Here is a 12,991-nt window from a genome sequence, read left to right on the forward strand (position 1 = left end):
ACAACAAAATTACCACTGACAAGGAAACTATACAATCCAGCTCACCAGACTTGTTAGTGCTACATGCTAATGCTAACCACTAATTGCTAAATTATTTCACTACTTCAGCCAGGCTCACCACAGACAGAGACTATACAAGCAGACTTCATCGAAGATGCAAGAACTTGATAATGCTATCTAAAGAGAAAAAGCAAAAAAGGACAAAGACACAGCCACTGCCTTACATCATAAACTTACCTGAGATGGCCACATGGCCCCAGAAAGACTCTAACAGGCCACTCCCCCACCTGATCTACACTTCGGCTGAATCCCAAACCGCCCCCTACACACTCCCCTACACTACTGAGTGTCACTCCAAAAGAAGTCACACTCGCAGCTGTGGAGGGCACCTATTATTGAAGGGGGAGGGTATAAATACGATCGTCAGGAATGGGACGCCCTGTCGCCTCACCGGAAAACGGAAGACGTCATCGCTATGGTAACACAAAGACGCCTACTGTGCATGGCTGTAACGCTGCGGCACAGGTTGCAAGTAACAAGGATCGCTGCTGCTTCCAGAAGACGAAAGCATCCCACTTTTTTCACTCACATGTTTTCCAATCCGATTATCTGGCATTTCAAATCCAACAAATGAATGAATAAATGAATTCTGTCGGTTGTGTTCAAATTTTAAGGTGTCAGGGGGTGCACAATTAAATCAAACGTCAGCAGAGAAGAAGATTTGTTTCTTTTGTTTTATCTTTTTTCACCACTCTTTTTGTGATGTTCTGTCAGTGTGAAAAAGGCGTGGGAGAAATAATGGACACATGTGGAACTTACATCAATATGTTTGTTTCCTCCTCCATTTCAACGTTGCACTTCCTGAAAAAGTTGTCCAGAGTGAGCATCGATGCAGACTCGCTATTTAAGGGCTGAACAGTCCACTCTCCCTCCGCACTACGCGGTTTGGGACGGCCCTTAATATGGAGGACCCTCCACGGGAACGCGCAAACGGAGGGGTAGTGTGTAGGGGGCGGTTTGGGATTCAGCCTTCCTCTTCCTGGATCTCTGTCCATTAGAGGAGGGAAAAGAAGGCGGGGAAAGCAGAGTGAAGGAGAGGGCGTGTCCTCTGCCTCCCTCTACTCCCTCATCACCTCTAATTCACCCCCCAACTATTATTATTTCTCCTAATCCATCTCCACTGACTAGATCTAGCATCCTCATCTGCCATGTCCCTCACTGTCTTCCTCAGATTCTGCCCCTGTACTCCCAGCTCCCTCAAAAGTAAAACAGCTACAACAACGCCCCTACACCCCACTTCAACTGGGTGAACTCTGGTTCTCCATCCCCTCTGCTCACTTTCTGTCTTTAAGTCTGCATATCCAGCCTTCTTCCTGTCATAAGCTGCCTCCACTGAATGTTAACTCAATGAAATACACTCTTTTCCTTCATAAATCACAAAACAATATGTGTCCTCAGAGTAGTTCACACTATTTCTTGGTGAACAACAAGTTTCCCTCCTAAATCTACCTGCATTTCCCAATCATAGGCTCCTGCCTCCTTCCTGACTTAAGGCCTCTATCCTTCTCCCCATCTCCAACTAATTTCTCCACTAACCTCTCCTTACTAAGACAAAGACAAAGAAAAATACAATCTACAACAACTTTGATGATTTCAACATTTCAGTGAACAAGCCAGAAATGATGAGCAGATTACATAAGCAAACACATACTATTTAGGCAAAATATCAAAAAATTACTAAGTGCAATACATTACTGGATGATGTGCTAAAGTCAACTTTATACAAAGAAAAATCTGGTCAAGGGAATAAATGTGTGTGTATACAGACAGACAGTACTCTTCTGTTGAAGATTACTTTGCATGAATATGAAACAGGCCTGGACAAAAATGATGGTACCCTTAACTTAAAATTTTGTTGTAGAACCTTTTAAACCAGTCACTGCAGTCAGGTGATTTCTGTAACTCTCAGTGAGACTTCTGCACATGTCGACATCTGGTGAGCCAAACTGCTCCAGCTGTCTCAGATGTGAAAGCTGTCCTTCTCCAGACTGCATGTTTCACCTCCTTCGCCGTAGCGAACGAATATTCGGATATTCAGGATATTCGGGTCCAGCCCTAACATGGTGTCCATCAAACGACATTGGCTTTATAGACAATTGGAGCTCTTTTTGGGGAAAACCTGGTCTGATTAGAGAGACGGATCCATCCCACTTTGGCTGGAACAGGAATATGGCTGGTTTTATTAGAATTCCTAAAACATGACAACCCAGAGTTCAGACCAGAACCCAGAGCTCAGACCAGGACCCAGAGTCCAGACCAGGACCCACACTTCAGACCAGGACCCAGAGTTGTAGTCCTCCACACCTCTCTGCAGTTTCCTCACAGCTGTTACCCTCCAGTAATTCAGTTAACTTTATTGAGACTGTGTCTGTCCCCCGACCACCAAAATTCAATAATTTAAACAAATTAAAAATAAACAAAAGAAAGTAACTTTAGAACTCTAATGAGAATTAATACCACTATTTCAACAGAGTGAAGAGACAGGACAATTAAATGTGATCTGATATTAGATGTCTCTAGTCTAAATCTCTGTTAGTAAATGATTTGATAACTGATCGCCAGATTGATTTGTTCTGTTTGACTGAAACCTGGCTGCAGCAGGAATAATGTGTTAGTCTAAATGAATCTACTCCTCCTAGTCACACTAAACACCATATTCCTCTGTCAAGTGGGATGCAGATGTTGAGGTCTTAGTAAGCACTCAGGCCTTAAGGTAACAAAGGTTTTAAGCAGATGAATAAAAGATCTAATGAAGAAACATTATACATTAACCATATGATTATGCTTGCTGAAACATATACCTTAGACTGTTGATTTGATGAAATTGATGATTAAAATGATCATTATAAGTTTATACTAAGAGAAATGATTCAAAGAAGTGGGGGGGAGAAGTGGCCTTCAGAGTGCCTCCGCCGCCGCCGCCACCGCCGCCACCGCCGCCACCGCCGCCACCGCCGCCACTGCCGCCACCGGCCTTCAGAGTGCCACCGCCACCGGCCTTCAAAATGTCTTCGCTGACAGCCTTCAGAGTGTCTTCGCCGTCTCAGGTGCAGTCCCCGAGCAGGTCGACAGTGACGATCCTCCAGCGGCTTCCTCGGATCCTGAGTCAATAGAGGGGCCCCATCACTGCCGGCCACCAGCCTGGCCGCCAGAGGGTCCTCGTCTTGTCCTCCGCCGCCGCCGCCGGCTGCCGGCCGCCAGAGGGTCCTCATCCTCCGCTGCCGGCCGCCAGAGGGTCCTTGTCTCGTCCTCCGCCACCGACCGCCAGAGGGGCCTCGTCTCGTCCTCCGCCGCCGGCCGCCAGAGGGTCTTCGTCTCGTCCTCCGCCGCCTCCGCCGACGGCGTCCAGAGTGGTTCGGCCGCCGCCTCCGCCGATGGCGTGCAGAGGGTCTTCGCCGCCTTCGCCGCCTTCGCCGCCTTCGCCAACGGCCTTCAGAGGGTCTTCGCCGCCTTCGCCACCGTCGCGTTCGCCGACGGCCTTCAGGGGGTCTTCGCCGCCGCCGCCTCCGACGCCCTCAGAGCGTCTACGCCACCGCCGTCTCCGACGGCCCCAGAGCGTCTACGCCGCTGTCTCCGACGGCCTTAGAGCATCTACGCCGCCGTCTCCGACGGCCATAGAGCGTCTACGCCGCCACCGCCGGCTCCCAGAGTAGTTTTGCCGCCGGCTCCCAGAGTGGTTTCGCCGCCGTTATCGACGGCTCCCCAGGGTTTTGCCCCCTTGCGGGTGCTTTATTTTGTTTTGGATCAGTCTTTGGCTTGGTTTTTAGTTTTTGGACTTGTTCGCCTTGGTGCACGTTGGAGCCGCACCGGACTGATCTGGACTCTTTGTTTTTGGCCCTCCGGCCTAGCCCCCTCCACCCGCCCAACTGGTGTATTTTTGGTTTCTGTCCCTCCGTCCGGGCCCCCTCCGCCCACCCGACCTCTCTTTGGTTTTTGTTTTTGTTCATGCGCCAGGAGGTGGGGGGGGGGGGGGGGGGGGGTTACTGTCATGGCTCTACTCCAGCTCCTGCCCTTTTTCTCCTCTGTTCCCTCCTGTCTCTCTCTCTCTCCCAGTCACTCGCCCTCTGGCTGCCAACTGATTGCTTATGGGCTTCAGCTGCAGTTAATCAGCCAGACTCCACTCACCTGCTCCCCTCTGCCATAAAAGCCCTCTGCTCCCCTCAGTTGTTGCTGGAGCATTGTTGGTCTGAACCACATGCTGTTCCTGACAAACCTGCTTCCTCTAGACTACGTCAGCTTCTGGACCTTCCTGTTTTCCCCCTTTTGTGGAATTCCCCCATGGACTCAGTACTTTGGATGGACTTCATGCTTGTTTTCCCCCTCAGTATTTATTGCCTGAGTGTGAGTACTTCCCCTCAGCTTTTTTGTGTTCGACTGTCTGGTGTCTCACGCTGCCTCCTTAGTTCAGTTTTTGGTTTGTGATAGTTTTGAGTTTGGCGAATGAATCCCTTTTTCCCATCACACCTGTGACCTGTCTGTTCTCTGCACTTGGGTTCTCCCACCACCAACCATTGTTACAGTCTCTATCATCCAGATTTGAAAGCTCAGAAACCAGTTTTATTAGTTGTGTATTGTCCTCCTGCTCCTTACTCTGAGTTTTCATCTCAATCCTCACACTTTTTATCTGATTTAGTGCTCAGCTCAGATAAAGTCATTATTGTGGGTGACTTTAACATTCATGTTGATGCTGACAGTGACAGCCTTACAACAGCTTTTAATTCGATATTACTCAACATGTAAATAGACCAACTCTTGACCTTGTTCTCCCTTATGGCATAGAGACTCAACAGTTAACAGTATTTCCCCAGTACCCTCTTCTTTCTGACCATTTTATGATAACATTTCAATTTAAAACAATGGATTGTGTAGGAGTTAAAAATAAATATCATTACAGTAGATGCCTGTCTGACAATTTGGTAACTAAATTTAAGGAATTTATACCCTCTGTTTAATTCAGCACCATGTACTGATAAAATGGAAGACAAATATCATTTTACCCCCACAGAAGTGGTTTATTTTTGTTAATAATGCTTCAGCCTCATTACGTACAACACTTGATAGTGTTGCACCTGTAAAAAGGAAAGTTCTATCTCAGAGAGGAGCTGCTCCTTGGTATAATTCCCAGCTGCAGACTTTAAAGCTGGAAAGGAAGTGGTATTCCACTAGTTTAGAGGAAGTTTATGTAGCTTTGAAACAAAGTATCCCAAGAGCACGGTGTAGGACAGGAGGTGTGTTCATCTCTAAGGAGAAGGAGTCATCAGACCTGAGATAGTTTTGGATGATTTCTCCTAAATGTTGAGGGAAAGATTTTCTTCAGTATTGTAGCTCAGAGGTTGGCTAGTTAATTCAATTCACTTATATTTATATAGCACCAATTACAGTCAAATTGTCTCAAGACACTTTCCAGAACCCATATGAACCCCCAGAGCACAATTTTAGAGAAATGGAGGTTGGATATCGGTCTATAGTTAGCTAAAACATCTGGATCAAGAGTGGGCTTTTTAAATAAAGGTTTGATTCCAGTAGGGATGTAACGATTACTGGTTAAAATGATAAACCGCAGTAAAATGTCTGACGGTTAGTACTACCGTTTCAAATTTTAATTACCATTAAACCGTGTTTGATTGCCACAACCCGGAAAATCTCAGGAATAGGCCTACTACTGTTGTGAGAAGTGCAGCGGCAGGCAGCCGATCGGATACATGCGCATGCGCACTGCACAGTAAACAACTCGTAAATATGGCGGAGGGCAGCAATACCGACAGTGGAGAGATTTTTCCACCGTCCAAACGTACCAAGTCCAAAGTCTGGGCGTACTTTGGATTTTATGACGCGCAAGGGAGACTGGTGGAAGAAAGCAGCCCAGTCTGCCGAAAATGCCACAAGAAAATATCGGCAAAGGGTGGAAACACGTCCAACATGCTGGCTCATCTACGGGACCACCAACTGCAACGAGTTAAAGGTAAGTTAACTTGAAATGAATGCATGTGGGGCTTAGTGAACCGTGACAACTGTGTTCGCTTGTTTCTGCTCCGGCACAATCCTAGCTCCGTGGCTAAAGCTAAATGCACCGTTGTTGCCGACAGCAAGTCCGACATATAATCAACGGCCGGTTAATGTTCAGAAGACAGCGTTACATGTTGTGTGGGTGGTTGGGGGGGGGGGGGGGGTGCGTGCGCGTGTGTGATAATGATTTAATAATAACCATTATAAATTTGCTTTCCTCTTATTTACAGAGAGGACGTGTAGTGGACAGAACCAGAACAAATCCTTGAACAGCTTCTACTTCTTCGGTCACAGTGGCACAAACAATAACCCAGGCGTTTGAAAGGAAGGCTGCTTATGCACTGACATCGAAACGTGCCAAAGACCTCACAGCAGCTATCTCATATTTTATTTACTTTTTTGTTGTACTTCGTTATTCCTAATGTTGCTTTCAAGCAAACGGACTACCTCCTGGCTCTTTTAAGGTCCCCTCTTTTAATTTTTAAGCTTATTAATGTTATTTAAGGTTTAAGTTCATATTTTGTTGTTTTTCTAAAATAAAAACGTTGTTCATTGATTTAAGTGTGCCTATGAGTACTTTTTGAACATATTTCACAATACCATGATAATATCAATAACATGATAATTTTGATCACAATTATCGTGATGTCAAATTTTCATATCGTTACATGCCTAGATTCCAGCAACCTTAAAAGCCTGTGGTACATAGCCCGTTACTAGAGAGAGATTAATCAGATCTTACTTTGAGGAATTAATTAAAGGTAAAGCCTCGAACAGTCTAGTTGGGATAGGATCTAAAAGACATGTTGATGGTTTGGATGTAGAAACTGTTGAAATTAGTTCAGAGAGATGTATGGGAGTGAAAGATTCTAAATATCCATCAGGTCTTAAGATAAGATAATCCTTTATTACTCCCTGTATCTGGGGAAATTTCCCATGTTACAGCAAGCATACATCATACAGTAGAGCAAACAATTGCAACAATAAACAACATAATCATAATGTTCAGGAGTGTAGGATGAGAAAAGTGGCTTATGGAATGATGTAAGTACAAGAAGACTCAATAGCACGAACAGTGCAGATTATGTAGTAAAGGATGATGTGACAGAGTCCAGTTTTGTGTTAACATCAGCCAGTGATGCTGACGTTATAAAGTCTTATAGTAGATGGAATGAATGACTTGCGATAACGTTCCATCTTGTAGGTTGGGTCTCGGTCTACTGCTAAAATAGCTACTTTGAGACTTCAGTGTCATGCAGTGGGTGAGAGGGGTTGTACCTGATGGATGTGAGCTTTGCCAACATTCTCCTCTCACCCACCTCCTCTATGGAGTCCAGGGAACAATCCAGCACAGAACTGGCCCTCCTGACCAGCCTGTTCAGTCTCTTTCTGTCCCTTTCAGTGCTCCCTGCTCCCCAGCAGACCACTGCATAGAAAACAGCAGATGCTACCATGGAGTCATAGAATGTCCGGAGCAGAGTCCTGCACACTCCAAAGGACCTCAGTCTCCTCAGCAGGTGGAGATGACATTGGCCCGTGTTGTACAGGACCTCGGTGTTGTGTGACCACTCCAGTTTGTTGTTGAGGTGAACACCCAGGTATTTGTATGAGTCCACTATCTCAATGTCCATACCCTGGATGTTCACCGGTGCAGTCTGAGGTGCCCTCTTACAGTCAATTAAAGCATCTGTACTCCATGATACATCTGGGACAGCAGTAGGAAGGGCCAGATTATTTTTTTCTCTGATAACTATTTTATCTGTAAAGAAGCTCATGAAGTCATTACTGCTCAGAGCTAAAGGAATACAAAGTTCAACAGAACTCTGAGTCTTTGTCAGCCTGGCTACAGAGCTGAAGAGAAACCTGGGGTTGTAGTTCTCCTCTATTAAAGATGAATAATAAATTGTCCTGGCATTACCAAGAGATTTTAATAAACCAATCTGTCAGGAAGTCGTCCGGCTCCTGACTGGTTTTTGTTTCCTGCCTCTGGCTGGATGCTGTTGCAGCTCCTGCCTGGTTTTTTCCCTGTCTCCCTCTCTCACTCCCAGCTGATCGCCTGCTGCAGGACAGCTAATTGTGTGATGAGACTCAGCTGTGGAGCAATCAGCAAACACTATTCACCTGCCTTCCCTTTCTGTTTAAATATCCTCTGCTCCCCTCTTTGTGTGTGGGAGCATCACAGTTCAGACCGTTGCATACACGGTTTCCTCTCTCGCATTCTGGTTTCCCCCCAACTTTGGATTTTGGAAGATTTGTTTCCCCCCTGGATCCTGCAGTTTTTGGACTTTGTTAGTTTTTCTCTTGTGGACTCGTTCCCTTTAAGACTCGGTGTTTTTTGGACTTGCCAAGCTATTTCCTCCCTTTTGGAGAGGATTATTGACTGTAGTGAGTACGTTTCCCTTGTGTTGTTGTTCTGCTATTTTGAGCTCTGGATTTTGGTTAAATAAACCCAAATTTTCACCACTTACTCCTGTTACCTGCCTGTTGGTTTCTGCGCCTGGGTTCCTCCTCCACCATTCCTGACACAATCAATCAATCAAAATTTATTTATAGAGCACTTCACAACACTTAAGGTGACCAAAGTGCTTTCCAGTTAAAAACAAACAGTAAAATAAGAAATAAAAGCAGATTAAAAGAAAGCAACTGTCACACCCCTCTGTTTCCAAGGAGCTGGCTCATCAGGGTAATGACGAGCAGCTGTGTGGAGAGCACAGGTGGCAGAAATGACAATCAGTGCAGCATTTAAGCCCGACTCCCAGCTCAGTTCTCTGCTGGTTCATTGGATCATCTACCCTGCCCATGACGCACTCCTTCATATTCCGCAATCCATTCACCTTCGCCTGCACGCCGCTTCTCGGACTCTGTTTCCCCTGTTTGGACTTCTGGCTGTTTTTCCCTGCCATCATCACATTCCCTCACTGGACTCAGACACTGGACTCCGTAAGCCACCCTTTCTGTTAGTTTATCTTCTGTTAGTTTTCACCTTGGTCATCTGGCTCGTCTTTGTTAAATTAGTTTCATTTTATTTATAGTTTTTACCCAGGCCGTATGGTCCACCCTTAGTTAGTTAATTTAGTTAAGTTTCCTGAAGTCCTCCTTTTGAGTATTGTTTTCACTTTAATCTCATTAAACCCTTTTCCTTATTCAACCCTCTGCCTGTTGCCTGCTGCTTGGGTTCACACTCCCGTTGCATGACAGCAACAATAGAACACGTCAGGAAAATAAAATCTGACAAAAACAAATAATTACGGGGGGCGCTACTGAGCTGCATTGGCGTAAGACGTGTTTCGCTGGGCTCCCGCTGGACCTGACCTTAAATATTTCAATAACATTTTTCACCAACTTTTGTTCTGGTGTTTTGAACCAAAGAACGTAGATTGGGGACCTGGTGACACATCCCACGTCTTCTTCTGATTGAGATAATGGCTTCCAGCTTGAGAAAATACAAGTCTAGCGGGTCCGCTACCGTAAGGCCACCACCTCCTCGAGCCAGGATTCCTCCAACAGCCTAGCCACACCCGAGCTACGGAGCCCACAGGTATGGACATGGAGGACTTAAAAGCCCAGATCCTTCTGTCTCTGAAATCTGACATCACCACTGTGATTAAACAGCAACTGAGAAGCGCACTTTCTGAGGATTTCCTTAAAACCGAACTACAGGCAGTGAGAAGTGCGATTACTAACAGTACAGCAGCGACCCGCGGTGAGATTGACCAAATGAAAGCCAATATGAAGGACATGGAGAGCGGGCTTTGGAATGGTCAGATGAAGTCACCACGCTAGAAACTACGGTGACAAGCCTGCAGAAAGAGCTAACTGAGTTGAGGGGCAAATGTGAAGACATGGAAGGACGGATGTGGCGATGCAACATATGAATTCTGGGGGTCCCAGAGGAGCCAGGCTCAAGCTCCACGGCATCCGTATCTAAGCAACTGAAAGATATGCTAAGGCTGGATGAGCACATTATTATTGACCGCTCACACAGGAGCCTCGCATCAAAAAGACAAGATGGAAAACCGTGAGCCATCATTGCAAAACTCCACTAGTATCAGGACTGTGTCGAGATTCTGCATTGTGCCCAAAACCAGCCCTCTCTCCGTTTTAACAGCAAACCTGTTGCCATTTTTCCGGACTACACCTCGACCATGGCTCAGGCTCGAGCCAGATTGACAGAAGTACGGAAGCTCCTGCACAACCAACAAGGTGTCCGCTTTGGCATTCTGTATCCTGCATGGCTCAGCATTACCTACAACGGGCAAGAAAAGGAGTTCCTAGATCCCAGCAAAGCCATGTTTTATGTTAAAAACAGCATCATCAAACCAACGTAGGACGAGATGTGACTGAAAAGAACTGCATGCTCCAAAAGGATTCCTGACAGACCATACATCTATTCATAATCGGATATTGACATTACAGCTTCAGAAAAATAACTGTTTCCTGCCATTGGTCACCTTCCTAGCTGTTTAAGTACCTCTGATTTGAACTCTGGAGGAAAGGGGAAAAAAACACATGCCAGAAACTTTATGCACAGTAGGAAGACTCACTTCATTGTTTTTCTCTCTCTCTAATGGAGACTGATTTTATTTACTGTTATTATACTCTTCTTTGCACAAGTGATTTTTCTGGAGGTATGTCGTCCTAAGTTGTGCTCTATATCTTTATCTTGTTGTGGAGTGTTGCTGCCCCTCAGCTGCTGACTTGCATGAGAAGCATAGGTTCAGTGGGAGCGCAGTTTATATACGGGCTCAGAGTAAACCATACAAGCACTTGATATGTGGATATGTTTGTGAGACTTGTTCTGATCACCAGGTTCCATTAGGTGATAATGTTAAGGGGTTGGGATTATGCCACGTTTTTTCAGTCCTTACTGATGTATTTTTCATTTGGTTTGCTGTTTTCTGGTTTTTTATTATTTCATATTCTCCATATTTCACATTTCATATCTTAATAACTCCAGGGGACTGCACAGTAACATAGTGGTTAGCACTTTCGCCTTGCAGCAAGAAGATCCCTGGGTCAAGTCCCAGCCTGAGCCCGGGATCTTTCTGCATGGAGTTTGCATGTTCTCCCTGTGCATGCGTGGATTTTCTCTGGGCACTCCGACTTCCTACCACAATCCAAAATTATGCTGAGGTTAATTGATGACTCTAAATTGCTGTATATGTAGCCCTGCAACAGACTGGTGACCTGTCCAGGGTGTCCCCTGCCTTCGCCCGAGTCAGCTGAGATAGGCTTCAGCACCCCCCGCGACCCTAGTGAGGATAAAGCGGTGTATAGAGAATGGATCCATAAGTTGGAAAGTAAACTCCTTAATCACCCAGTGAAGCGGAAGAAGGTCCTTAGTCATCTACAACAACTTTGGGCAGATATCGCCTTTGTCCGCCAGTCTAGCCTTCCTTAACCCTTACCTCAGGTTAATTCTGGTCCAGCTCTCCGTTTAATAGATTAGATTCTATCTGCCTATTAGAATTTCACCTAACAGGATTCAGCAGAATAAATTCAATTCAATTCAATTCAATTTTATTTATATAGCGTCAATTACAGTCAACTCGTCTCAAGACGCTTTACAGAACCCAAATGCCTGACCCCCAGAGCAAGCCCAAAGGCGACAGTGGCAAGGAAAAACACCCTTTTAACAGGGAAGAAACCTCGAGCAGAACCCGGCTCTATATAGGGGGGACCCATCTGCCTGCTGGCCGGGCGGGTTGAGAAGGACAGAAGAGGGCAAGGGGGAGGGATGGGAGAAGAGGGAGGGGTGGGAAAGCAAGGAAAACACAACACACATTTGGATACATGCATGACAGGATATGTGACACAGACAAAGTATAAGCTAACATTGAAAACTGACTCATAATTTATTCTTATGATGTACGGCTCTGACATTAAACATACTCCATATATAGCTAGCAGTAAAATTCAAACAGTATGTAAGTTAGCATAACAGTATAGTGAAGGCAATGCAGAGTTGACTGGTGGAAAAAGGGAGTTGGAAGCAGAGGGCTGGAGGAAGGTCAGTAGCAGCATCCCACAGTGGACATGATGGAGACTGGACCAGCTGGTGGAACATCGACCGCAGATCTGAAGCATCCAGCTCTGGGACCAGGGACACTCGGAGAAATAGCACAGGGGGAAACAGAGTGAATGTACTGCAATAACGGTATACATATTAAATGTAAAGGTAGATAGAGAAGGGCTCAGTGCGTCAAGAAAAGTCCCCCAGCAGCCTAGGCCTATAGCAGCATGACTAGGGCAGAACGAAGGGACGTCCAAGAGGGAGTCAGCTGTGCAAATGAAGACACAAGCCAAACCCCTGTGGGTCACCCAGTCAGCCGTAACTATAAGATTTGTCAAAAAGGAACGTTTTAAGCCTGGTCTTAAAAATAGAGAGGGTGTCTGCCTCCCGAACCCAAACTGGGAGCAGGTTCCACAGGAGAGGCGCCTGATAACTGAAGGCTCTGCCTCCCATTCTACTTTTAGAAATTCTAGGAACAACAAGTAAGCCTGCAGCTTGAGAGCGAAGAGTTCTACTAGGATAATAAGGTACTATCAGATCTTTAAGATATGATGGAGATTGGTTATTAAGAGCTTTATATGTCAGAAGAAGGATTTTAAATTCTATTCTGGATTTAACAGGAAGCCAGTGAAGAGAAGCAAGTATAGGGGAAATATGATCTCTTTTGCTAACTCCTGTCAGTACTCTCGCAGCAGCGTTTTGGATCAACTGTAGATGTTTGAGAGAACTATTTGGACAACCCGATAATAAGGAATTGCAATAGTCAAGCCTGGAAGTAACAAAAGCATGAACTAATTTTTCTGCATCACTCTGAGACAGAATGTTCCTGATTTTTACAATATTACGCAGGTGAAAAAAGGAAGTCCTACAGACTTGCTTTATGTGTGAGTTAAAGGACATGTCCTGGTCAAA

General features: G+C 45.6%; 1 protein-coding gene and 1 long non-coding RNA gene across 13 annotated transcripts in view; one reads left to right on the forward strand and one right to left on the reverse strand.

Annotated features, from left to right (window-relative positions):
* The window catches only part of LOC127531851 (NACHT, LRR and PYD domains-containing protein 3-like), a 113,789-nt gene that overhangs the window by 14,896 nt on the left and 85,902 nt on the right, over window positions 1-12,991 (reverse strand). The window lies entirely within an intron of this gene.
* On the forward strand, window positions 5,874-6,622 carry LOC127531855 (uncharacterized). Its single transcript, XR_007939092.1, has 2 exons — window positions 5,874-6,022; window positions 6,297-6,622. It is a non-coding gene; the product is annotated as an uncharacterized LOC127531855 (long non-coding RNA).

The sequence above is a fragment of the Acanthochromis polyacanthus genome, chromosome 22 (genome assembly GCF_021347895.1).
Source record: "Acanthochromis polyacanthus isolate Apoly-LR-REF ecotype Palm Island chromosome 22, KAUST_Apoly_ChrSc, whole genome shotgun sequence".
Taxonomy (NCBI): domain Eukaryota; kingdom Metazoa; phylum Chordata; class Actinopteri; family Pomacentridae; genus Acanthochromis; species Acanthochromis polyacanthus.